Genomic DNA, 26,174 nt, shown 5'->3' on the forward strand with positions numbered 1-26,174 from the left:
TAACTGCAAAAAGTTTCAGTAAGCAGCTCTAATTTTACTGCAACTGCAGGCAATTTTACTTTTTTTTCAAATTTTTCAAAAATCCCTGTGTGAGAGTGGAAGTCAATTTCTGTGACTGTTACCAGTAGCCATTACTGAGAACAAGACATGCTGTAACTCTGAAGAAATGGCACCAAGATCTTCCACCCTGGAAGAGGAGCTTTCCTGTCCTGTGTGCTATGAAATCTTCAAGAATCCTGTTGTCCTGACATGTAGCTGTAACGGATCCAAGTGATTAAGAGTGAGGATCCTATGCGGACGAGGGAGAATGTAGAGGCAGAAACACAGGTTTCCAATCCAAATCGATAGGCGACTCCGTAGTCAAAAGCAAAGGTAGTTCAAAAAGCTGAATAAAGTATAACAAGAGGGGTTTTATCAAAAAGGCGAGGTAGGAACCAATACCGAGCAGCGAGTAGCAAGTTTAGAAGGTTTCAACAGAGCTGCTTGCTGAACTGTACAGCGGGTGGTGATGGATTAACATGTGCGGTTGCACTTGTTATGATTAGTCCGCTGCTGGCACTGGTTAGCTCTTTTGTGGGTCGATCTCTGCTGGCTGGCGGTCGTGACAGTAGCCACAGCTTCTGTAAAGTCTGTTTGGAAAAACACTGGAAGCAAAAGAGCTGTCAGGAATGTCCAGTCTACAGGAGAAAATATTTTAAGGATCAGCCTCCCCTCAATCTGGCTCTAAATAATTTGTGTGAGGCATTCTTACAGGAGAGGAGTCAGAAACCTCCATCTGAGTCTGAAGTGCTCTGTAGTCTGCACAAGGAGAAAATGAAGCTCTTTTGTTTGACTGATGAAAAGCCTGTCTGCTTGGTTTGTCAAACTTCAGAAAAACATGAAAGCCACACATTTCTTACAACTTGTGATTAGAAAAACATGTTTGTTACCAGAATGTGTATTCAACTACATTACTTTCCATTTTAACAAATGGAGCAGGAAAGGTAATACAGTATGTTATAATATTATTTTTAAAGCACATCTAGCAATTTGATGTACAAGTGTCTACATTTGCAGTATTAAAACTATCTGCAAACATACAACATACTTGTCACGGAAGTCAGAAAGGACGAACCGTGGAATGGCAGGAGAGTGAAAATAGACGGGGGTTAGCCCAGGCTCAGCTGTTCAGGAAATGCCATATAGAAACCTATGCCCTAAGGACATGGACAGGAGTGACCTGAGGCTAGGCAGGTCTCAGGACATCCGGACCTCAATGCTGAGCGAGGAGCAGAGCACAAGCAGGAAGTAAATAGGCTACACAAGACACATCAGAAAGACATAAATAATCACAGGGAACTAGGAACAGGAGAGAAGTAGAGCGCCCTCTAGGTGTACTGGGCGTGACAATACTGAAATACAGTATTGTCACGATTGTAGTCCCTCCCCCTGAAGGGCGCTCCGGCTCTTTCACATTTGAGTTGATTTTGTACACTTGCTCCTGGTTCCTGCCTCCCTACTTAAGCCAGACGCTCACTCTGTTCCGGGCCCTGCATTAGTTTCCAATACCAGCCGAGTCTGGGACCTGGAGAGCCTGGTTCCGTTCCCCCTTTTTCCCCCCAACTCTTCACCAGATCCCGCTCCATTTTTTAACTCCGTTTGTCTTCGTCTTAGATGGACCACCCGGCTCTAGACATTTGCCTCATCAAGGATTTCCCTATGGACACTTTTTGGACTGTTAGCCCTGGACTCACCCCCAGAACACCAGTGCACCATGGACACGCCCCCTGTTTTCCTTCCAGCCGCCTTGCATGCTTTTTTCCTGTGTTTTCCTCACTCCTCCCCGGATTGTGTTGTCTGCATAGGGTCCAGAAAGAACACTTTCGTTACAAGTATGTACTGTTTTTGTGAAACTTTTTAACTTATGTGTCATTTTACATCGTTTCATACTGTAATTACTTATCCATGTTTTTAAACAAAAAATCCAAAATATTACTGACTTGATTTGGGTTTTAGTTTTACTGTTCGACTTGTTGGTTGGGCACTACTGAGAGAGAGAAGACACAGGGAGCTACTGTTTGTGATGTATTCAGAGTCTATAATTTCAGAAGTCAGGTTCTAGCATTAAGAAGACACTCAGGAAAACACAAAGATCTTGTTGCTGAGCTCCATTGAGCTCAGAAATGATCTCTGTCGACTTGTACAGGTGGTTTCTTGTATTTATCTGTGTGGGCTTTGAAGCCTGTTGTCAGTAGTTCCTGCTATAAAGTGTGAATTCTGTCATTTCATTACAGAAGGAGCTTAAGGTTGCATTGGATCCCCTGCTGAAGAAGCTAAAAGTCTTTACATAGTTAAACAGACGTGATCAAAATGCAGAACACATTAAGATTATCTGTCATATGTCTTACAATCATATGGAATGAAGCAAAGGAATCTGGAATGTAGATATGGAGGAGGATGCAAAAAGGTGATGGAGGAACATTCCACAGACAGAGATAGAAAACTAAATGGGGTAAAAGAGAAATTGTCCTCGGCTATCAGCTATCCTTATTGCCTCTGCCAAGAGGATTAAACCTGACTGCATGTAACACAGTGACCTGAAGCATGCATCAGAATCCGCCAAGAATTTGATAATTGACCACAATGGTCATATCAGTCTCTGGGCTTAAAGGCAATTGAAAACCTGTAGTGGTATGAAATGGTATAAAATCCTTTTATAGATTTTTCCAATCTCAAAAAACATTATAGAAAAAGGCTCTGTGCTGTTATCCTTGCAAAGGCAGGGTACATAAATACTGAAAGCAGAGTACCAGTATCTGTGGCACTTAGTTTTTTTTAATTTGAAAAATGTAGAATTTTGTCTGATCATAAAATTAAATATATTTAATTTGCACATTTCTGTAAATTCCCACATAACTAATTCTAAGTTTTTATTTGAGAATAAATGCTATTTGATCATGTTGTTGTTTTCCAGAACTACAGTACAAGGACACAAAGACCAGGTATGTGAATCCCAGCCTGTCTTCTTCTTTTCTGTTGTACTGAGTCCAAACCCACTGCAGCACTGACTCCTAAATACTATTGCAGGACCCAGTGCACACTGCAGGATCCAGAGAAGATTTTGGGAGCACTGATAGATGTTGCCAAGCACCTGTGCTCTCTGAAGTACAGAGTCTGGGAGAAGATGATGGGGATTGTTCAGTACAGTGAGTACTGGGGGACAGGGATCACAATGCAGAGGGATCTATTGTGATTTGATTTCCTTTGTCTGTCTCTTTATTGAGATCCACTCTCATTGACATTAGTTCACAGACCTGCGGTCGATTATTCTCTTCATAAACTACATGTTACAGAATATAAGATAACATAGTTACTGAAGTCATGCTCTTCCTCTCTTTTCTACACTCTTGAAACATGGCCCTGAATAAGAACTTGTTTTGAAAAGCTAGGTAACTTATTCATTTAACTGATTTATTACTCATTAATATGATACTGTTTGGGTTAACGCAAAAAATAAAATCAGTGACAGCTGCAAAATGAATAATTGTGATAGGTCAAGACATAATGAAGCAGTTTAAGATTAAAACCCCTATTTTCTATTGTAAGTTCTTATACCGTTATTCTTCAATGAGATTAATTGCTTTACAAGTAACTTGTGCTTCTTCTCCTTCTCCACACTACACAAGATGTTACTTGTATAGCTCCTGTTTCTAACTATTCATCCTAAAATACTGATTTTTCTATCATATTTTGCTATTCCTGATCTAGTTATGCACTGGCCATATATTGCACAAGGTGTAAAATATAATTTATAAATAAGTCCTGTCTATTATTAAATATTGATTTGATTTATTTGAATTTTGTCTGGTTTATTTTGATTTCTGTCTTTGTCCCTATTAGTTCCCGTGACCCTAGACCCCAACACAGCAACACCCTGGCTTTCACTGTCTGAGGATCTTACTAGTGTGAGAGGCAAAGCAGAGACACAGCAGCTTCCTGACAACCCAGAGAGGTTTGATAAGGGCGGATTTGTGTTGGGATCTGAGGGATTCACCTCAGGGAGACACTGTTAGGATGTGGAGATGGGAGACAGAACTTTTTGGGTTTTAGGTGTGGCCAAAGAGTCCATCAACAGGAAAGGATCTATCAGTCTGAGCCCAGAAGGAGGAATTTGGGCTCTACGGCTGTGCAGAGGTGTTTACACTGCACTGAACTCACCCGAGAAGCGGCTCACTCTGAAGAGGAATCCCCAGAAGATCAGAGTGCAGCTGGACTATGATAGTGGGGAGATGTTATTCTCTGAACCCAGTGATGGGACTGTCATCTACACTTTTAAACACACATTTACTGACAGGATTTTGTCAGCTTTCTTGCCAGGTAGTATGTCTGTTCCTTTACAAATCTGCCCTGTTAAGACATTTGTATCAGTGGATATTAACACTATGTTTTGAATGTAGAAATCAGACCAGAGCCAGGAATATTTTGTTTGGTTAAAATAATGTACCTATGGCAATAATATTAAACATTGCTTTTTCATATGTACTGCATTCATTGAGCCATACCTATCTATTACAGGAATTACAGCCACAGTGTCTGTGGAAGAGAATCATTTACATCCTATTCCAGTTTAGAATATACTAGTTTTTGCTTAATGTCATTTAAGTTCAGTAATTGAGGTAAAACATTGGTGCACTATGTATTTCCCTAGCTCAGTTGTGTGCCTTTTATGAATAGGCAATAGATTTTTTTCAGTAGGCACAGCCACTGGCCTAAGAGCCAACTGTAATCTTTAAGCAGCACCAAATTACAATTCAGAATTAAATAATTAATTAATTTAATTACTTCAAACTTAATTTAATGATAGGATTTGTAATTAATGAATCATATACAGTGAAATGGACTGTATATGGATAAAGCAGAAATCAACAGAAACATGAATAAAAAACAATGGGTAATGGGTTTTTAATCAATTAATTTTACAACAATAAATAACAACAAATAAGATCCTTTGTTGTGATTTCCTAACACCAACATTCTATTTTAAATCCTAATCGATAACTAAATGCAGAGTTGAATTCTGTTGCACCTGACATCTCATGAGCTTCAGCTGTAGAGCAGATTCATAGATTGTATCTCCATCGCCTAAAATAAAGTTCACATTGACCTATGCCTTCAAAAGCTACATTCAGATCTTACAAGTACCTTAGTGTTTGCTTGATTATAAGAAAATAAAAATAAAAAATATATGTTTCAGAATCATATACAGGTTAATGTATGTTATATTTTATATTTAATGACCCTGCTCTCTACAGGCATCTCACCTCAGATTATAACAAAAAAATAACATCACGTAACACTTGGAAATATACCCAGATTCTCAATTTTACATTAAACTCTTTGTATTATTTCACATTAATACTGTATATTTTTATTTAATATTTCTTTCAGTCAAATGTAAAAAAATATAAAACCTTTTTGAAATAATTGGATACAGTACATTAAATTATTTTGGCAAACCATTTTATTGGAAAAAAATCAGGTCTCATTTTAAAACAAGGAGCTGTAAAATGAAAATGTTTACATTTGAATTTTTCTACAGGGAAATGAAGTCAGAGTGATCTGATCCCATGTTTTTGTGCTGGACTCTGGGGGATTCACATCAACAAGACAATGCTGACTGTGAAAATGAGAAACATTTTTAAGTTAGAACTGCTACACAGGGAAAGAGACGTAATTCAGATGGAATGCAGTTTATTTTCCTGTTTAAAACATAGAGGATTAACAACAAGAAGATTTATTTATGATCTCAAGCACTTACGCAAGGGATCTGAGCACATTTAAACTCATGATGAATGTTGAAGTAAGTGCAGGAGTCTTAATTGTACAGGTCTTCCCAGTTTCACAACTACTCAGAAACCTCCCGGAACTGTCATCAAACAAAGGACTGTGGAAGTCCTTTATGTCCCCAAGCATTTCATTAATTACATTCCAACAAAACATACATAGAAATATCTTGACAGGGAGAGAAGAAAAAAGAAATATCCACTGCCACTAGGTCAAAGCAGCTGTGCAGCAAAAAAATGTGATTCACAGGAAATACCACTGAAATGTCAATACTACAGTTTAACAGTCATACACAGCTCCATTTAAAACAATTATACTGTTTGTTTTTGGATACACGCAAAGGCAGTGCATTAGCTTCTCTGGCTTATTTCAATGAATAAGTAATTGATTGTCCACCAAAATATTTTTCCCATTGTTTTCCAAGGAGCTTCAATCAGTTGTGTAATCTGAATCTGTATTCAGAGTTATACACCCAGTAATAACACATCTAGAAACACTGAGCTTGCAAAATAAAGAATAACGACTTCTAAGACGAAATCTAAGACTGGTTAACACAGGAGAATCAGGTGCTTCTTATGTTCAAAGCAAAAAAAAACCAACAGATGCAGCTTTTCAAGCTCAGTATTTTATTTGTTGAGTGAACAATATGTTTCTCTATACAGTATGTATGATTTAAAAGTATGGATATCTAAAGGTAGTATTATATCTACCCAAAATGCAGAGGCACTCAAGGATTATGCTGAATGCAACTTTATTGAATAACATATCTTCCAATGAACAGCTAACTGAAAACTAGGAAAACTACTTCCACCGGAACCATATAACATCCCCCCCCCCCCCCCCCCCCATGTCCCCTGGGAAAGGGGAAGAACAAGTAATGTTCAGTTCCACTATACACTACACCCCTTGCCCCTAGTCCACATAGTACTTCATCCATAGAGGAGCCCAATGCTGATGTCTTGGATGGGGGCTGCTAGGCCTTTCAACGTCAGGCCCCTTGGTGATATATGTGGCCGGTGAAACAGGAACAGGAACAGAAGGTTTGTCAGAGTGGACAGAGTGGTCCAAACATCCTGAATCCTCAACAGTGAACAACTGTGGCTCCTCACGTGCGACTGGAGTTGTGGTCATGGTCAGGGAAACCTCTAGGCCCCCCAGCGAGCTGTCAGGAAGAATCCTCTTCCTCACATCTGATTCTTTCAGGAAAATTTTCCTGTTCACACAAATGCATAGAAGATAATGATATTAAATGCAAAATCCACCGTCGCTCCCCACCCTGGCAAACAGAGGAACTAAGTTGCAGAATTATTACTCTCGCGCTGGTAACAGAGCGCTTGAACTTGGCAGACGGGGTTACTGGAGGTCAAAGTCACCATGCATGGTCATGTGATCACCAGAAAAACAAGGCGCTATATCTTGGGAAAGAAAGCAGCACAAACACTACTTTCAACGGCACAAACCGGCACAAACACAGCACTAACGATTGACACTGGTCCAGTTCCCCTACAACGTTGTAGGGGGGCTGAGTGACGTCACCCCCTGAAGAAGAAGACATTATATCTAAGGAACAAAAGCAGCTGGGAAGTTACTTTCAACGGCACAGACCGGCACAAACACAGCATTAACGAATGAGACCGGTCCGGTTTCCCTACGATGTTGTAGGGGGGCTGAGTGACGCCACCCCCCCAAAAAGAAGGCACTATGTCTCGGGAAAGAAAGCAGCTGGGAACTTACTTTCAATGGCACAAACCGGCACAAATGTAGCACTAACGAATGAGACTGGTCCGGTTCCCCTATGACGTTGTAGGGGGGCTGAGTGACGTCAGGACCCCGAAAAAACAAGGCGCTATATCTCGGAAATGAAAGCTGCACAAACACTACTTTCAACGGCACAAACGCAGCACTAACGAATGAGGTAGGTTTCATTGTTTGTGCTGTCTGTCAGGGGGCCAACTTCACAGAGCTATCATAGCTCACTGTTTCGTCTCTTGCATACTCAGAGAGAGACCTTTCTTATATGTTTTAATGTTTTTTATTATTCTTGCTTCTTATTTTAATTGTAAAGTAGTTTGAGAAGGAATTGTAAATAGAAGTGGAAATATTCATTAAAACTCAGTCACAGTGAAGTCACCTGTTTGACTTCACTGCAGATTTCAGTATTGAGGTTACAACATTTCACACACACAATTTGAGTAATATGTTTTTTTTTCTGACCACAGAGTATCTAATTTTTTTTCCTTCTCTCCCTTTACAATTGGAGACAGAATTATAAACATACTCTTTATTAAATAACTACATTGTAGATAGTAGGCCAGCCAAATCTTAAAAACAAACTTAAATGAATGTTTAATTAATAATTAAAAAGGTGAACTTTTTAAAATATATTGTATCTAACAAATAAATAATAATAAATAAGTTCCAAATATTATGAGGCATTGCTACAAGTGATAGGCCTTAAAAAGTGCACCACATTTGAAAACTGTAATGCTTTAGTATACTAAAATCACAGTATAATTATAGTACAAACACACTATGTAGTGATAGGTGCAATAAATTCTTATACTTATTAATTGCAGAAGTCAGATGTTTATACTGTATAAACAAAAGGCATCTCAGTTTCAAAAGGTGAACTAATGTTATTGAAGGTATATAGTGTAGGTTACGCAGTATGATGGTTAGCAGCCAGTCTCAATTTAGGTGGAGTACTTTCAGTGAAAAGCTGAATGGGGTTATCAGTTGCAGAGGACTCAGGTTATCTAATAAAAAGTGGAAGAGTTTTGTCAGGAAAAATATATATATACAGTACCAATAGATTATATACTGTTTTAGATAAGATTACCAGTCTGCCGCCAATAAACCAATTACTGTACATTTATTATCACCAATTAACAATCCATTTATAATTAAATACTGGTTTTGTTCTGAACAACAGTGATAAAGGAAATCCTTGATAATTCATTTGAGATATTTGTTGACTGGCATTTGTTTAATTAATAATTGTTATTAATTTTATACAGTAATGCCTGAACTCTGCATGTCTGTTTTCTTTGTTAAGGTCAGTGGTTACAGACTCTGGTTGATCAATGGGATTCTTTCAGCAATCGCTTGCCTTTAGTTTCTTTTGTAATACAGTATGTTAATAGGGAAAATACAAAATACATTTCTTTCTTTTTCTACTATATAGCTTCTTCAGAAATGCAAAGTAGTACAGTTTTTCCATTGATCAGCACCTTCAAAATAAAGAAGTTTACTATAAAATGTATCTTTTATATTTGCTGAACCTTTAAATGACAGTTAAACAGTTGCTGCCCCTAGAGGAACTTGTAACACCTGTCAGGTAACAGTGAACACCTGGCAGTCCAGCAGGAAGAGGAGGGGTGTGCTGACAGGTTTGGCATCCTTATGATCAGTAAGAATGTATCTGTTATGTTCTGTAGTTACTGAAATATTCTTTTGTATTAAAGAAATACAAAAATAACAACATAAGGAAGTATACAAAATAACTAAAACATCAATTACAGTGTACATCACACAATTCACAAGATAGTGATTTCAGTTTTCAGTTTTTAAAGCATTAAGTGAAAGTGAAAGCTGTGATCAGTAGCCAGTACTATGAACAAGCTGGACTGTTACTCTGTGTAGAAATGACATCAAAATCTTCTGCCCTGGAAGAAGAGCTCTCCTGTCCTGTGTGCTGTGAGCTTTTCAAGGATCCTGTTGTCCTGACATGTAGCCACAGCTTCTGTCAAGCTTGTCTGCAGCAGTACTGGGAGCAAAAGGGCTCTCAGGAATGTTCAGTCTGCAGGAGAAAGTCATCTAAGTCACAACCTCCAGTCAGGGGGGTTCTAAAGAATCTGTAAGGCCTTCTTACAGGAGAGGAGTCAGAGACCTCAAGCAGGGTCTGAAGAGCTCTGCAGTCTGTACTGTGAGAACCATTTGCTCTTTAGCCACTATACGGCCAGTTTTTCCTGTTAATCCTCTCCTGCCAGTGTGTCTGTAGTAACTCTTTAACTAATGTCATCATGTGCTACTGACTTGATTCTACACTCTACAGTCACTACAGTGATGTGACACCCTTTGCCTGTCTCTTAAGTAAGGTCAAGTCTCATTGACAACAGGCAACAAACATAATTTCCTTCTCTTTCTTATTACAATACAGTTTACAGAATGTAAGATTAGTTACTGCAATCATTCTCCTCCTCTCTACTATCATACACTTCAGACTCTGCCCTGGATAGTGGCTTAGTTTTCATTAGAAATGTATTATCTCTAATGAAATATTATTAAATTATTATTTCTGATCAAAATGATGCCTTTTGGGTTTTTCGGTAAACTTCAATGACAGCAACAACACTGACAATCATGATTAGTTAAGATGCAATAGAGCAATTTAATATTGAAACCCTTATTTTGCATTTTGAAAAATGTATCTTTAAAATTCATTTGAGGTGATTAGAAACACAGATGTTATTGTGCTCCCTTTTGTATAACGTATGTATCTACCGATCTTTCTTTAAAATACTGTTAAAAGTATCTTTTATTTTATTAAATGTCTCTTTCAACAGCTCTATTTTTTTGTTATCAGCTCCTGTGCCTCTGGACCCCAACACAGCAGAACCCCGACTCTCACTGTCTGATGATCTGACCAGTGTGAGAGGCAGACGAGAGACAGCAGCTTCCTGACAACCCAGAGAGGTTTGATTTCTGGCTCTGTGTTCTGGGCTCAGAGGGATTCACCTCAGGGAGACACTGCTGGGATATCAAGGTGGGAGATAACACATTTTGGCTGTTGGGATTGGCAAAAGAGTCCATCAACCGGAAAGGATCGACTAGTCCAACCTCAGAAGGAGGGGTGTGGACTCTTTGGCAGTGGAGAGCTGTTTACAGAGCACAAACCTCACCAGCCACACAACTCAGTTTGAAGGGGAAACCCAAGAAGATCAGAGTGCTGCTGGACTATGAGAGGGGGCAGGCCTCATTCTCTGATCTCTGTGATGGGCCTCACATCTACTGTACATCTTTAAAGACGCATTTACTGAAAGGGTGTTCCCAGTCTTTTCACCTGATTTTGACTTTCTTCCTCTGCAAATCTGTCCTGTGAAGATGTCAGTAACAGATAACTCAATGTGTTGAAGATCTCTCTTGATCCTTGAAGTACATTAAATGGACATTAAAGTCTGGTTTAAATAATATGTATAAATACAATTTTCATAGGTGCCAAGTTCATTTTCAAATTTAAGATCAGGGATCAGTAACGTGTTCATGCACAGACATATTTATTATTGACAGCTGACATCACTATGTTAGAAAGTTGAAACAAGTTAAAAGCTTAACAATGTTTTGTACCAATTGCTTTTCATTATATGTTGATTTTTTTACCCGACAGAAAGCAAAAATGCACAGAAAAGTGAGGAACAAAAAAACTGGAACCTGAGTATTCACAATCTTCACAGACAATGAATAAATCAATTCAGTGCACTTCTCAGACTCAACAGTCAACCAGAGGGGACAAGTGGAGACTACAGGGTGCTGCATTTAAAACTAGGCACAAGACATTTTTACACTAGGGATTATGTGAGTTGTAATGCCCAGGGGGGAGGGAGCTTGCAACATTCAGTTACCGGGGAACTCACAACATTCCCACGAGTAACCACATTTTTCCTGGGCTGTTTATCATTGGCTCCACAATCAAATTAATCATCCAATTTCAGTCTAATTATTTACAACCAGTTATGCAACTGGAATGGTGCTCTTACATTGAATTACCTCCAGAAATGATACATCCAGCTCTGATGTATCTACCCAGGGGTAATTCAGCCCAAAACTCAAAACCTTAAAACTGCAGACAGAATCCTGAAAACCTTAACCCTGATGATTTCCTTGTTAAGAGCATTGATCCAAAGGCATCTTTCACAGCAACTGTCAGCCCATCTGCATTATTTACCTTCTGCTCTTTGGGTGTCTTCATTGAGCCCCGAGCTTCTCAACCTTTAGCCTTCCCAGGCAGCTGGCAAAGACTGCCAGGTTAGTGAATTTGGATTCCATCCTATTTTTAAACTGTGGCTGTCAGCATCAGCTAACTGTGGTCTAACAAGTATAGAATAAGCTACCCAGCCAAGTTATTGATTCCATAGTCTGACTTTATTCATCAAAGATTCTTGTTCCCACCACTTGTTTCTAACCGGTTAGATGTCCTCATTCTTATTTTAAATTACCACATGCTCTTCACTGTTCCATGCTAAATGTTTAATTCAGACCAGGAATTTACATGGTTCTTCTGGTTTATAATGCCTCTTGAGTAGCAATGTCTATCACTTTGTATGTTGTATGTTGACTACAAACAGAGCAGGATATTTCTAATAATAATAATCATCATCATCATCATCAATCATCTATATTATATAGTGCCCTTAAAAGTGGTTTCTAAAAGTGCTTTACGGTAAGAAAAAGCACACAATCAGTGGAGACAACAGAATTAGACAGTTACAATAAGATTTTAGAATACAGTAGGAAGGCAAAGGGGGCAGACACAAAACCAGTTAAATAATGTAAAGTGAGGTGACTCTCTGATATTGTTAGGCATTCCAAGAGAAGGTTCTATCACCCATAGTATGTCAATGGACTTGGAGGATAGGAGACCAGAATTGGATGAATGAAGATTGCGAGGTGGGGAGTAGGAAGAGTAGTCAGGAGCCAGTGAGAGGACTCCAGGATTAATGGATAGGATTAATGTGATTACTTGCACAAGACTTGGTCAAGATTCTGGCTGCCGAATTCTGTATAATTCAGTGTGGATTTACCTGTCTGTACCTGAGACTGGGAGGCTTGGGTGGGGGCTCAAGAACAGGGTGCGAATACGCAATACATTGTTACACCTGGCTTTATGGCCACAGCCAGTTCCTCAATGAGCCCTGATAGTAATCTCTGCCTACACCCCAAACATCAAAAGGACAGTTCCACCCCTTTGATAACAAAGGGAATTGAAGACTTTGGAGAAGGATTGTAAAACACATTAAAGTATTGGACCAAGGAGAGGACTTGGGCACCAAGAATTCTACAGAGAGTAGCTGAGGAAGGTTCCAGCATCATCTTCCTCCCTCCAACCTGACATTGGACTCTAAGAAATAAAGTTGGGAGGGAGCATCAACAACTACATTGTCTGACAAGACAGTCAGACTAAAGAAAATGCCTAAGAACAACCAAAGGAAGTACAAGGAGGACTGAACTGCTGGCCAGCCTTCTTTTGGGACATTTGTTTGCTAACTGGGGTACTTGTGTAGGTCTGGAGGTATACCCTTTGGAGATATATTTATTGTCCTAAACTGGATAAACTGGTGGATCTGGAAGATAAGGAAAATCTGTTGCAGCCATGACAATTGTACTTCAGATCTCACATCTACAGGCCTGCATCTTTGGGTTAACCATACAGCATATCAGATACAAATAAGTCTAATATGTTAGTTAGGCAAAACCAGTCTCTAAGAATATAATTTTCATTCATACTTGGGATTTTACACGTTTTTACCTAATTTTATATTTAATTGAAGTAAGATATTGGTTTGTGTTTACCTGGCTCACATAGGAAAGACACATAGCTTTTGTAATCAATTGGCACAAACCCTGTGTTAAGATCCAATTGTAATATCAAAATAACACTACTTACAACTTTCCCAGTAACAACAATCTGTGCAGAACTTTACATTCTTCTCTTAAGTTGTCACACAAGATGAGTTTCACCAACACAAATGAAACTGTATAACAGAGTCCAAATTGATGTTGTGTCTGAAGTTGTTAATGGTTAAGTGTAAATCCAAATGGGTTTTCTGTGGCATGTCATGATTCAGCCTTTAGTTTAAAAGCTAGCTCAGTGTGAAATTCCAGTCAAAAGTGTCCAAAACAAAGTTAATATGGGAAACTTAGGCGTTTTCTTTAGACAGAGCTACTATAGGCTTCAAGAGGAATCATCCTACTGTATCTTATTTTACAGTATCTTGGATTATCTGACATCTACTGTAACTCCTTTTTTACCCCTCTCTTCTTATACAATTTGAGACTGCTTATTCATAATACTATAAAATAAAATAAGAAAGGTCAGACTAATCGAATCTTAAAGAGGAATCACTTTAATTAATGAAGTGATCTTTTTTAATAAATAAAAATTCATAGGTATTAAAAATAAAAAATGCCAAAGTATATTAGAATAACAATAGTTATAGTACAATCATACTACTGTACATTGTGATAGACAACACATGATAATGGTAATTAAATCCAGATATCACAAGTGTATATAAACAAAAGTGACTCACTTTTAAATTGTGACCTAATGATCTTGAAAGTACAGTATAAAGTTAATTTCAGTTTAGTTTATTTGTCATATGCACAAACACAATGAAATGCTTATTTGCAAGTATGCTACAATACAAAGACAATTAAAACACCAAACTTAAACACAGAACTGCAGCAACAACAGTTAAATAACATACAACTTATTAAAAGTTAGCACAAGTAGTATGCAAAATAACATCAGTGTGAGTCAATGGCAGAAGTAGAATTCAAGTCTGACTGCTTGTGAGAAGAAGCTGTCTCTGTATCTGGAGATATGTACCATCATGCTCCTATAACGCTTTCTAGTGGGTAGGGCAGAGAACAGTAAGAAACCAGGATGATTGTTATCCTTAGTAATACTCCCAGCCTTCCTGAGTCTGTGAGCTAGAAACTCGTCCACAATAGAGAGGAACTGTGCTCCAATAATGGACTGCACTGACCTAATCACCGCCTGTAATGCCTTTCAGTCAAAACTGCCAAACCACAATATAATATCATACTGTATATGAACACACTTTCAATAGTATACCTGTAGAACGTAATATGAATTCTCGAATTTCTGACCTCAACACTGGAGGCCTTCTCATTATTAGTGGTGATTTGCCCAAAGATATAGTAGCAACTGCATCTGGTCACACAATGTTATAGTAGAACAGTAGGGGACTAAGCCCTAAGGAGCACCTATGTTGATGGTCAGCATGGAATTACCAGCCTTTCAAAGCATTTCATTGTGGTAGATGTGAACATCACTGGTCTGTAATCATTAAAACTGGTGTTTTATTTTCTTTGTACTGGTATAATAGTGGTTTTCTTAAAACAAGACAGCCGAAGATATCTATAAATTCCATGGCAAATTGGTCTGCACAGGACTTAAGGAATGTCGTCTGGTCCAGTCGCCTTCCACATGTTCACCTGTCTAAAAGATGCCCTGACCAGACAAGGCTGTGCCATCAGAGGCTTGGAGCACTCACACAGGCAGTTCCATGATATCCTTTTCAAACTGAGTGTAATAGGCATTCAGCTCAGCCAATAGAGAGAAATAATTATCACTGGATGTAACAAAGCTTATTTTAGTGGAAAAGGTAGCACAAATTCAGGTGTCCAAAATTCAGCAGCCAGAATCCTGACCAGGTCTAGTGTAAGTGTTCACATTACTCCTATCCTGGAGTCCTTGCACTGGCTTCCGGTCAAATTCCGTGTAGACTTTAAAATCCTCATGCTCACCTATAAGGCTCTGCATGGCTTGGCACCTCAGTACCTGTCTGAACTTTTATCTCCCTACTCCCCACCTCGCAACCTTCGCTCTTCTAATTCTGCTGTCCTTACTGTCCCCCAAGCCCATCTACATTGTAGGGCCTTCTCCTGTTATGCCCCCAAGCTCTGGAACTCTCTCCCCAAGGATATCAGAGAGTCACCTTCTCTAAACTCCTTCAAATCCAGACTCAAAACCCTCTTCTTCAGAAAAGCCTTTACTTAACTGGTTCCATTCTTCACCCCTCTACTTTTCTTAGTACCACCATCCATGGTCTCCTCTATATATTGTAATTGTGTTTTATCTTGTGTATTCTTCTTATTTATTGTTGTTGTCGTCCTGTAAAGTGCTTTGAGAAGCCACCTTTAAAGGCGCTATATAAAATAAAGTTTATTATTATTATTGCATTTCTAGTTTGTTACAATATTTCCTTTTAGTGTCCCTGTTAGCTCTCTGCAGGTCATCTAACCTTCTTAGAAAGGTTCAGATTCCCAGATTTAAAAGCCTGCGATTGTGCCCATGGTTTACTGCAAATATTACTATTAAAACCATGATTTCTGGTTAGGAAAAAATCAAACTCTCTTGGTAAGTATAAAGTCATCCAGAATTTTTTTTAATAAAATCAAAGACGACTGTAGTGTACTCATACAGGTTCCCGGATGAACTTTGAAACACGCCCCACTCCATAGATTCAAAGCAGTCTTGCAATACTTTATTTTTTTCTCCTCCGTCCAGTGTTGTGCTGTTCTTGTGACATTCTCCCACTTCAGCTTCTGCTTGTAAGCCGGCAGATGATCAGGCTGTCCAAAATGCCAGTGAGAAATATAATGGTAGGCGTCTTTGATAGTCGTGTAACAGTGATCAAGAGTATTGTACCCTTGATTGGGCAGTAGACAATCTATTACTATTTCAGAAGATCTTTCCTTGGGTTGGCTTGATTAAAGTCCCCTGGAACAATTGACAGAGGATCAGGATAAACAGTTGCATTTTTTTTAAATATACACCACAGACATAATAGCAGATGAAAATTCTCTTGGTAGATAGAAAAGATGACATTTTACAGTCAGATATTCCAGATTCGGAGAGAAGAATCACTTCAGAATTTCACATCTAAACACCAACTGGTCTTTATCATAAGAAATACACAACTGCCTTTTTTGTTACTGGCTAAACTCGACCGATCCATACAATAGGTGGAGAGTCCATCAAGCTGAACAGTTGAATCAAGTGTATTTGGGGTCAATAAGGTCTCAGTGAGACAGGAAATACAGTAAGCCCTGATGTCCTGCTGATGGCTTAACTTTCCCCTTAGCTCGTCTATCTTGTTCTCCATGGATTGTAAATTGACCAAGAAAACACTTGGGAATGGGGTCCAGTAGTCGCGGCATTTCACCCTCACTTGAAGTCCTCCCCGTCTTCCAAGATCCTGTGTCCTTTGCATTCACTAGTTCTGTTCTGAGTAAGGTGGGGAGTCCATATGCACAGGCACACAAGACAGCAGATTCAGGTCCAAACAGGGTAAGTCTAAGTTTAAAACGTCCACAAGCACTTGTTGATCATAAATAATTTCTGAGAAAGCAGACTGGAGTCCACACAAAACAGACAAAGACATATAGGCAAGGAGTAACATGCAACGTGTCGCCACATTGGGGAGTATGTTTTACTGCAGGATCTTTATGTAGCATCCAGTTTCAATTGAAATGGAGTTCTCTGAATTCCAGTGAGAAGGTGAATGGTGTTATCAGATGCAGATACCACTACTCTACCTGGTAATTTGAAATGAGCTCTTCTTGAACACCAGCTCATGAGAAGGAACTGGCTTCCAGTCTCCTAAGAGTGGAAGGGTCATTGAGACTCTCAGTAAGCTAAAGTTTCTGCATGAAATTAATTTTAATAATTGACTATATCAAACCTTCTATGACTCATTAAGGGTGTGGGGTGAGTTTTGAGTGTGAAGAAAATAATCGAAACACCAGTGGTTCACCAAACATGAGTTTAGGAGGATTCTGCCTCCTAGACCTTTAATAAAAAAGTTTCTATTGCCTTAAAAAAATTATCTATTTAAATATGATTATTAGTAGTAGAGGTATTGGTATTCCTTACAATTACATAGTGAATCCTTAACTTGCCATGTGTTTAACATACAGTTAATATTATTTTAATAATAAAAATTACTGGGAATATGTATTAAGCCAAAAGTGCTTTCTTGCACTCATCATATTGTACTGTACAGTAACACTAACAGAAGTTTTCATTTTTTTTCATTACATACAGTATACAGGCATAATGCCTGGGTTTGATTCCTGACCACTGCAGATCGCCTTGGGAATAATCTTTCTCTGATAAGTAGCATCCAATAAGCTGCATCGGAACACAAGCTGGGATGTAACAATTATTTCAAACACTTTACTGTCTGTAACACACTTTAGTTCGTGTACAAAAAGGAAAGGGAACTTTAGCAAACAATTGCATTTTCTTAAAAACATTGAAATGTCTTAATATTTCACATCTGTGCCAGTAATGTTTATAGCCAAAGATGTATGCTAAGGAGCTTTTCCATTGTATTCTTGTAAATATGCAATGCAAAGACATTTAAAGCTATAACCCAACTTTCAAGATGCGTATTTACAAATATTAGAACGAACAACTTTATAACTGCATTAATAAAACTGATGTTGTACTATTTTCATGCAGTGTCAATACAGTACATGAAGTTACCATCTTTCGCCCTTCTTCCTCAGTTTAATATTCTCAGATTGATATCTGATATGTGCCCAGTACAAATGGCAATGTAATAGTCTGAAACTTTTCCATGAGCAGGGCAGCCAGCCTCTATGGGCTTAAGAATTTGTGAATGTAACAGTGAATGAAAGTGAATATTTATAAGTCAGTGATATGTAAATTAATTAAAAATGTCAATATTGTACACATATTATTCATTACATTTTATTATTAGAGAAAGAGTTTAAGATTTTCATTATAAAAATATAGTAGACATAGTGTCTTCAAAAACATAATACTTAAAAGCATAATCATCATCATCAACATCCCCATCATCATCATTACAACTAAACTGTTGTTGTTTTGTTCAGTTGAGCAGTTTCAAATGTTTTTGAGTTGTGTGGATCTCTGGTTCAGTTGCTGGATAGGTTTACAGTAATGTTACAGTAATGTGTTTTCTGAAAATGTGACTAGGACAGGGGGAGACCAGGAACAGAGTGGGAGAGAATGTGTAAAGGTAGTTTTTCAGTAAAAAAAAACTGCAAAAAAATATATACAGTAGATAGGGCAAGCACAGAAAATAGATACCAGGTAAAATCTGATCATGTTTCTCTATATCAATAATAATTAACTTTATTTTATATAGCACCTTTAAATGTAGCATCTCAAAGCAAACATTAAGTGTAAAACAGTAATAAGGACTACAAATTACAAAGTAAATACTGTACATACTGTATAAGAAAGACAAGATGTTAAAAGAACTGCAGAAGTTAGAAAAAGAAGCAGATACAGATGCTAAATAACAGCCTTTCTGAAAAGAAAGGTTTTGAGTTTAGATTTAAATGGACTCAGGGTAGGTGACTCTGATATCAGTGGGGATACAAATCCAGAGCTCTGGGGTGCAGCAAGAGTAGAACTGTCACCTATAAAATGTAGATGATCTTAAGGACATCTAGAAGACCAGAGTCAGACGAACAAAGGTTGCAAGGTGGAAAGTAGATAATAAGCCAGATAGGTACTGAATGAGGATGACAATTTTGAAGTTGACTCAAAACTTGATAGGAAGCCAGTGCAAGGACTTGAAGGCAGGTGTAATGTGATTGCTTGCTTACAGCCCAGTCAGGATTCTGGCTGCCAAATTGTGAACATACTGGAGATTGCTCAGTGTAGATTTAATTACCCCAGTGTACAGAATGTGCAATCATTAATTCTAGAAAAGGAGTCTTTTTGGTTTCTCTAGTTCGCGTTAAAAGAAACCAAATCAGTTTGATGTTGCACAATGCAGCTTTTTTTAATGCTACAGTACATGGCCGGTATTTACATACTGTATGATATTACTGATTTATACAAATTAATACATGCAGTTTTTGAGCATTTAAGTGTACTGAGTTATTTCAGGATGCAAAGTATTAGGAGTTATTTGCAGGCTAGTAACAGCATGTCCGAAGATCTCTTGCAAAAAAACAGCATATATTAGAAATGAATGCAAGGTATAGAGAGCTTTTATGTAAGCTAAAGGAATGGCAGACAGATCAGTGAGTTTGACAGAGGTGAGGTATGCCTGTTTGCTGACACAGAAGTACATTCTTGATGTTTTTGTTATCAGTGGTGAAGAATCTAGAATAAATGCTTTTAGAAATTTATCTCCTAAAGGTCAAGCTGCATATTCTTTGACTGTCAGCAGGAAACGCATAGAAACTTCTGTCCGTTCATGATTTCACATAATGTACAGTAAAGGAACAAGTAATAGGTTTATTCCATGCTGAAAAAAAGAAGAAAGAGAACACAACGTTTCGGCCGTGGAGCCTTCTTCAGGTGTGAGAGAGACAGGGCAGTAGGCAAAGGTAAAGTAGCGGGAGAACAAAGGTTGGGAGGGAGGAGGAGTGAGAGGCGGGAGTAGGGGACAGAAAGAGAGGCCAATCAAGAGGTGTGAAGTCAGAATGGGTGCAAAGATGTGTGAAATGAAACTTCCAATGAATGGAGAAAATTTAAAAGAACAGTAGTCTGTCGTTAAGGGAAGGGAGAATGTGTGATCCTAGCTGCAGAATAATTTTAGTTTCGGTGGTTTTTCTGATGTATGAGTTCGGAAAACCGTCTTTGAGAACACAGACGGAGAGATTAGAGTGGTCGTGGCCGTCAGACGTGAAATGAGAAACAATGGGCTTGGAGAGATCTTTAATCTTCACAGCCCTGACGTGTTCTCTGAAGCGGTCTCCGAGTATCCTTCCTGTTTCTCCAATGTAGATGGCTGGGTATTTACTGCAAGAGATACAGTAAATAAGGTTGCTGGAGGTACAAGATTCTGTCTGGGTGATCCGGAATTGTCCTGAGGGGCCTTGAATGAGTGTGGTGGTGGCTGTGTACTTGCAGGTGATACAGCGAGTTCTGTTGTGTGTTCTCAAAGACGGTTTTCCGAACTCATACATCAGAAAGACCACCGGAACTAAAATTATTCTGCAGCTAGGATCACACATTCTCCCTTCCCTTAACGACAGACTACTGTTCTTTTAAATTTTCTCCATTCATTGGAAGTTTCATTTCACACCTCTTTGCACCCATTCTGACTTCACACCTCTTGATTGGCCTCTCTTTCTGTCCCCTACTCCCGCCTCTCACTCCTCCTCCCTCCCAACCTTTGTTCTCCCGCTACTTTACCTTTGCTTACTGCCCTGTCTCTCTCACACCTGAAGAAGGCTCCACGGCCGAAACGTTGTGTTCTCTTTCTTCTTTATTTCAGCATGGAATAAACCTATTACTTGTTCCTTTGCAGCCTACGCATGCTGACGCAGCTACCCACCTGAACTAATAATGTACAGTATATGCGGAACTTGTAATATCCTGTTTTGTGAATGCTGTGTTCTGGCAAAGTGCCATATAAGGAGGTCTTTTCTGTTAGACCAGCATAAGAACGGAAAGGACTGAGTCGACAGTTAGCAAGTCATATGATGTATGTGCTAATACTTTGTTTGCTACACTGTATAAAAAGACTAACTTTATAACCATTCGGGGAGACTAGCTTTTGCAAGCTGCTCTTCTGTGTGCACATGAATAATCAGCTCTTCTTTCACCAACATCTGAATTCTGTTATTTTAATGTTTCTTCAGTGGTAAAAGTGTCCGTTAAATATCAGAACATTTTGTGAGAGGATGGTTAGAATAAGAGATGCCAGGTTGCAGTCATTGAAAGAGAAGGCTAGAAAGGTTGAAAAAGAAGCAAGGGACCAAACTTATATGAATTTAATAGCAAACATGGTTTCATGGAAGGAAACTTACTTAAGAAAGTAAGAAGAACTTTGAACAGTGAGAAAGAAAGAAATGAACAACTGAGAAGCTGGAATGTGGGCCTGAAATGTCCTGTAGTAACTGTATAGTTGAAATGAAGAAGGAAGAGGAGTTGGGATAGGGACAAAAATTACAAGGGGGTTTCAAGTTGGGGAAAGGGTTTAATCTAGAATAGGAACAAGTCAAGGTTTATTCCATGCTGAAAAGAGGAAGAAACTTGTTTCTTTGCAGCCTACACATGCTGATGCGGGCTACTTGAACTACTTTAATCTAGAATAACTGACTGACTTGTCAGTGGCTGACTTGGCAGTGTTATCTGCAGGCCACAAGAAATGGCAAGTACAGTAAGATTAGACAAAGATTGATTGGCACCATCAGAACATATAGTAGAAGGCACAGGTTCTTATGTTAAGTCTACAGATGTACGTAGGGAAAAGATAATTTGGGGAAGAATACACTGATAACAACAACACTTCCTAAGAGGGTTAGTCATGCTTTTGACAAATGGACAGGGATGTTATAGACTGCAGAGGAAGATGTCTGCTGTTGAATGTTTACATACAGTAGATACTGAAATGAGGATTGTAATTTAGATTTTGTGTTTTTGCTAGTGTTGAACTGTGTATTGGATGTACCTGCATATAAATTGAATTAATAGGCAAACATAGATAATGCTGATCCATGGAGCCAGCATATTAAGATGTTTATATTTAGAAGCAATTTTGTTAAATATAGACTACTGTAGTTATGGATACTGATGTACAGTACCAGACATGTACTGATGTGCACTATAAAATAATTTATCCTTGGTGAGGATAACTGCTTCCATCCATGAGTTTCTATCACTGTGTATAGTTACACAGTGCCTTTAGTTCCATCCATTATCTAATCTCTTTATCCAGTACAGGGGAGCTGTACTCTCCCAGCAAGCAACAGACACAAGGCAGAATACACTCTGGACATAACGCCAGTCCATCACAGAGCAGACAAACACAAACACACACATTCACACCAGGGCCAGTTTTCCCATAAGCCAATTAACCTATCAGTATGTTTGGACTGTGAGAGGAAATCAGATCATCTGGAGAAAACCCATGTGAACCAAGAGAAAACGTGCATAATCCACACATATAGTACCGTAGGAACTGAACCTAGGGCAATGCTAATCCACTGTGCCAGCATTATAAATGCATGGATAGCTCAGTCCTCTTTCTAATTCAAACATTTGCATGCATAATTTAATTTTGAAAGCCACTGAGCCACATCTGGTGCTACTGTTGTATTTATAAAAAAAACATAAAAAAGTATGCTAATTACTGAGCCACCCTATTCTTTAGTTAATACATGTAATTTTTATAAAGTTAACATTGTTTTTAATTCTTGATTGTTAGCAAAATATTTTAAATTATATTTTACTCTCATTTATATTTTATAATTTAGTATTTTACTTGTTTTCAGATAGTCAGAATTAACCTACATTTGAACAATGATTTGTAAATGAATATTTTTACAGGATGTGGAAAAAGTGCAACAATTTATTAGAGTGCTAATTTTAATATTTTTGATTGCTAATTTATGCTAACACAATTTAACAATTTAAGCCTAACATGGCTATGGACAGGCTTAACAATTTTCACCCCATCTCCAACTTACCCTTTCTTGCAAATATTCTAGAACGTGCTGTCACATTTCAGTAACATTACCACCTCATTGCAAATAACCTTTTCGAACCCCTCCAATCTGGCTTCTGTCAACTTCACAGCACAGAAACTGCCCTGGTCAAAGTCACTAATGATCTAGTAGCTTCTGATTCTGGTTTTCTTTCTAAACTCATCCTTCTTGATCTCAGTGCTGCTTTTGACACTGTTGACCATGACATCTTACTTTCTCTGTTTGGAGTTTCTGACACTGCTCTCAAATGGTTCAAGTCTTACCTCACTGATCACGGTCACTTTGTCTCCCTTAATGGGTATAGGTCTGAAATTGGTCTTGTTAAGTCTGGTGCTCCTCAGGGCTCAATACTGGGCCCCTTGCTCTTCAGTATTTACATGTTTCCACTTGGTCAGTTTTTAAGATCACGCCCTCAGCTATCATTTCTATGCTGATGATACTCAAACATACACCCATACTGTACCAAACCTGACACTGATGTGATCTAATTGCATCTCTGACATAAAAACTTGGATGATCAAAATTTCCTTTATCTTAACTGTGACAAGACTGAAATCATGCTTATTGGCACCCCCTATCAACTTCGTAAAGCCAATTCTGTAGTCCTATCTGTAGATGGCTCTGTATATGAGCTTCAGTCTAAATTAAAAACCCTGGGGTTATATTCAATTCTGGCTTAACATTCGACACACATGTGCAGCATATTGTCAAAACTTTTTTTAACCTCAGAAATATCGCTAGACCACGCCCTATGTTATCATTAACTGTGGCTGAAAAGCTGATCAATACATTTGTGTTCTCCTGAATTGACTACTGTAAAGCTCTACTCGCTGGAGTATCTAAATCTGCATTGAACAAACTGTTGTATGTCCAAAATTTGGCAGCCAGAATCCTGATCAGGTCTAGTGCAAGTGATCACATTACTCCTATCCTGGAGTCCTTGCACTGGCTTCCTGTTAAATTCTGTGTGGACTTTAAAATCCTTATGCTCACCTATAAGGTTCTGCATGGCTTGGCACCTCAGTACCTGTCTGAACTATTATCGCCCTGCTCCCCACCTCGGAACCTTCGCTCTTCTAATTCTGGTCTCCTAACTGTCCCCCAAGCCTGTCTACATTGTATGGGTGACATGGCCTTCTCCTGTTATGCCCCCAAGGTCTGGAACTCTCTGCCCAAGGATATCACAGAGTCACCTTCTCTAAACTCCTTCAAATCCAGACTCAAAACCTTCTTCTTTAGAAGAGCCTTTACTTAACTGGTTCCATTCTTTACCCCTCAGCTTCTACTTTTCTTAGTACTACCATCCACAGTCTCCTCTTTGTATTGTAATTGTGTTTTATCGTGTGTATTCTTTTTATTTATTGTTGTTGTCATTCTGTAAAGCACTGTGAGAAGCATCTTTAAAGAAGCTATATAAAATAAAATTTATTATTATTATAACACCTGACTTTCTTAGTTCAATGTTTTAAATACAGTACATCTAAATATGTTTGACATAAGATTCAGAAATATAATCGAAAATAGTTTTGTGGTATTTTAATTGATGACACTTTTCTAAAAATTATAAAAAATTAAAAACGATTAAAATCTATAATCTTTCCACGTGTGATGTCATTAGGAAGTATAATAAGCTCTCGCTTTAACGATGGTATGAAAATAAATATAACTGGTGAGAAAACAATGTTTAATCATAATTAAAGGACTTAGAAGTCAAAGAAAATGATTTACGTTGCTTAATTTTAAAAACTAAGTTATAAAGGCAGACGTGATTGGTTCCATAAACGCTCCAGGCAGCAGAAAGCTCATTTTGTATTGCTGAGCTCCACACCTCCTCTCTTTCTTGGTGCCGCCTCCTTCTCTGATGGAGTGCAGTGGTCGGTGCGCTATTTTCTTAGCCTCTGATTAGAAAAAAAAACCCTCCCGATCTGCTTCACACCAGAGGAAGACAGAAGAATGTGATTTTTTTTCTGTACGCAACGTTTGTTGAGTTTACGTTTAATTAAAAAGTAAAAAACAAAACTACAGCTTTTAAGTAGTAGTTTTTAAAAAGCGTTTTTAATAACTTTTAAAGTCATGCAATGTTTGGTTTAGGCAGGGACACGTCATTGTTTCTTATTTTTGATTAAAAAATTAAAAAACAGTTGCCCAGCAACTATTCAGATTTAGAAATAGTAAAGATACATTTTTACATTTACTGTTATATTGACGTTAAAATCATTGTGTAATGTTGGCAAAAAAGAGAAAAACTTCATCCTTCATGAAGAATGCCGACATGACACTTTTTCTAAAGTGGAAAAAAACATTTTGACTGATTCACAGAAAACACCTTGGAAATATTAACATACAGAGAAGAATGTTCATGTATTGCAGTCGTGTGAATGGCAGAATGAATATTTTTAGGTGCCTCATAATCTTCTACTGTATGTTTAAAACAAAAAAAATCTTGAAGCTTTTTTAGGGTTAGTGTTTTGAGTGTATATGTTGTATGCACAACTATTTCCCTGTACAGATTGTACAATGTAAAAATGTTTAAATAAAGGCAGCAAGCAAATGCTGTGCCTCCACAGACCTTTGGCAGAGATTTGCCAGAAGGTTTCTGCTCCCTAGTGGAACCTGTGACCATTCTCACCTTACATTCCAACAGAAAAAGAGGAGATGTGCTGACAGGTTTGAGTTCAGAGGTAGGAAATGTTACTGTGATTTGCTGTAAAAATCTTTGTTTTCTGTGAAAGGGAAAGCATACAGTATTTCTGTGACTGTGATCAGAAGACATTATTGAGAGCAAGACAGACTGTAACTGTGAAGAAATACCTGGCAGAGGGACTCTCCTGTGCTGTATGCTGTGAAATCTTCAAGGAACCTGACAAGTTAGCTGTAGCCAATGTTTATGTAAGTTCCATCTGGAGCACAATGGGATCAGAATTACTCTTACCTCTGTATGTTACCTCTATGTACCTGTATGTTACTGGAACCCAGCTTCTCTCAGTGCTGCTGTTCAAGAACAGCTCATTTCACATTACCAAGTAGAGCAGTGACTTTTCTAACCAATCATTCCATTTCAGGATCATGGAGTCAGAACCTACCTTGGCAAACAACAC

The 26,174-nt window shown here is 38.3% G+C and overlaps 1 protein-coding gene and 1 pseudogene across 1 annotated transcript in view; one reads left to right on the forward strand and one right to left on the reverse strand.

Moving 5' to 3' along the window:
- LOC148820901 (E3 ubiquitin-protein ligase TRIM35-like) overlaps positions 1-26,174 on the reverse strand; it is a 53,635-nt gene that overhangs the window by 15,649 nt on the left and 11,812 nt on the right. The window lies entirely within an intron of this gene.
- Positions 167-10,924, forward strand: LOC148820902 (E3 ubiquitin-protein ligase TRIM39-like; annotated as a pseudogene).

This window comes from Atractosteus spatula, chromosome 14, assembly GCF_055471065.1.
Source record: "Atractosteus spatula isolate fAtrSpa1 chromosome 14, fAtrSpa1.hap1, whole genome shotgun sequence".
Classification (NCBI taxonomy): Eukaryota; Metazoa; Chordata; class Actinopteri; order Semionotiformes; family Lepisosteidae; genus Atractosteus; species Atractosteus spatula.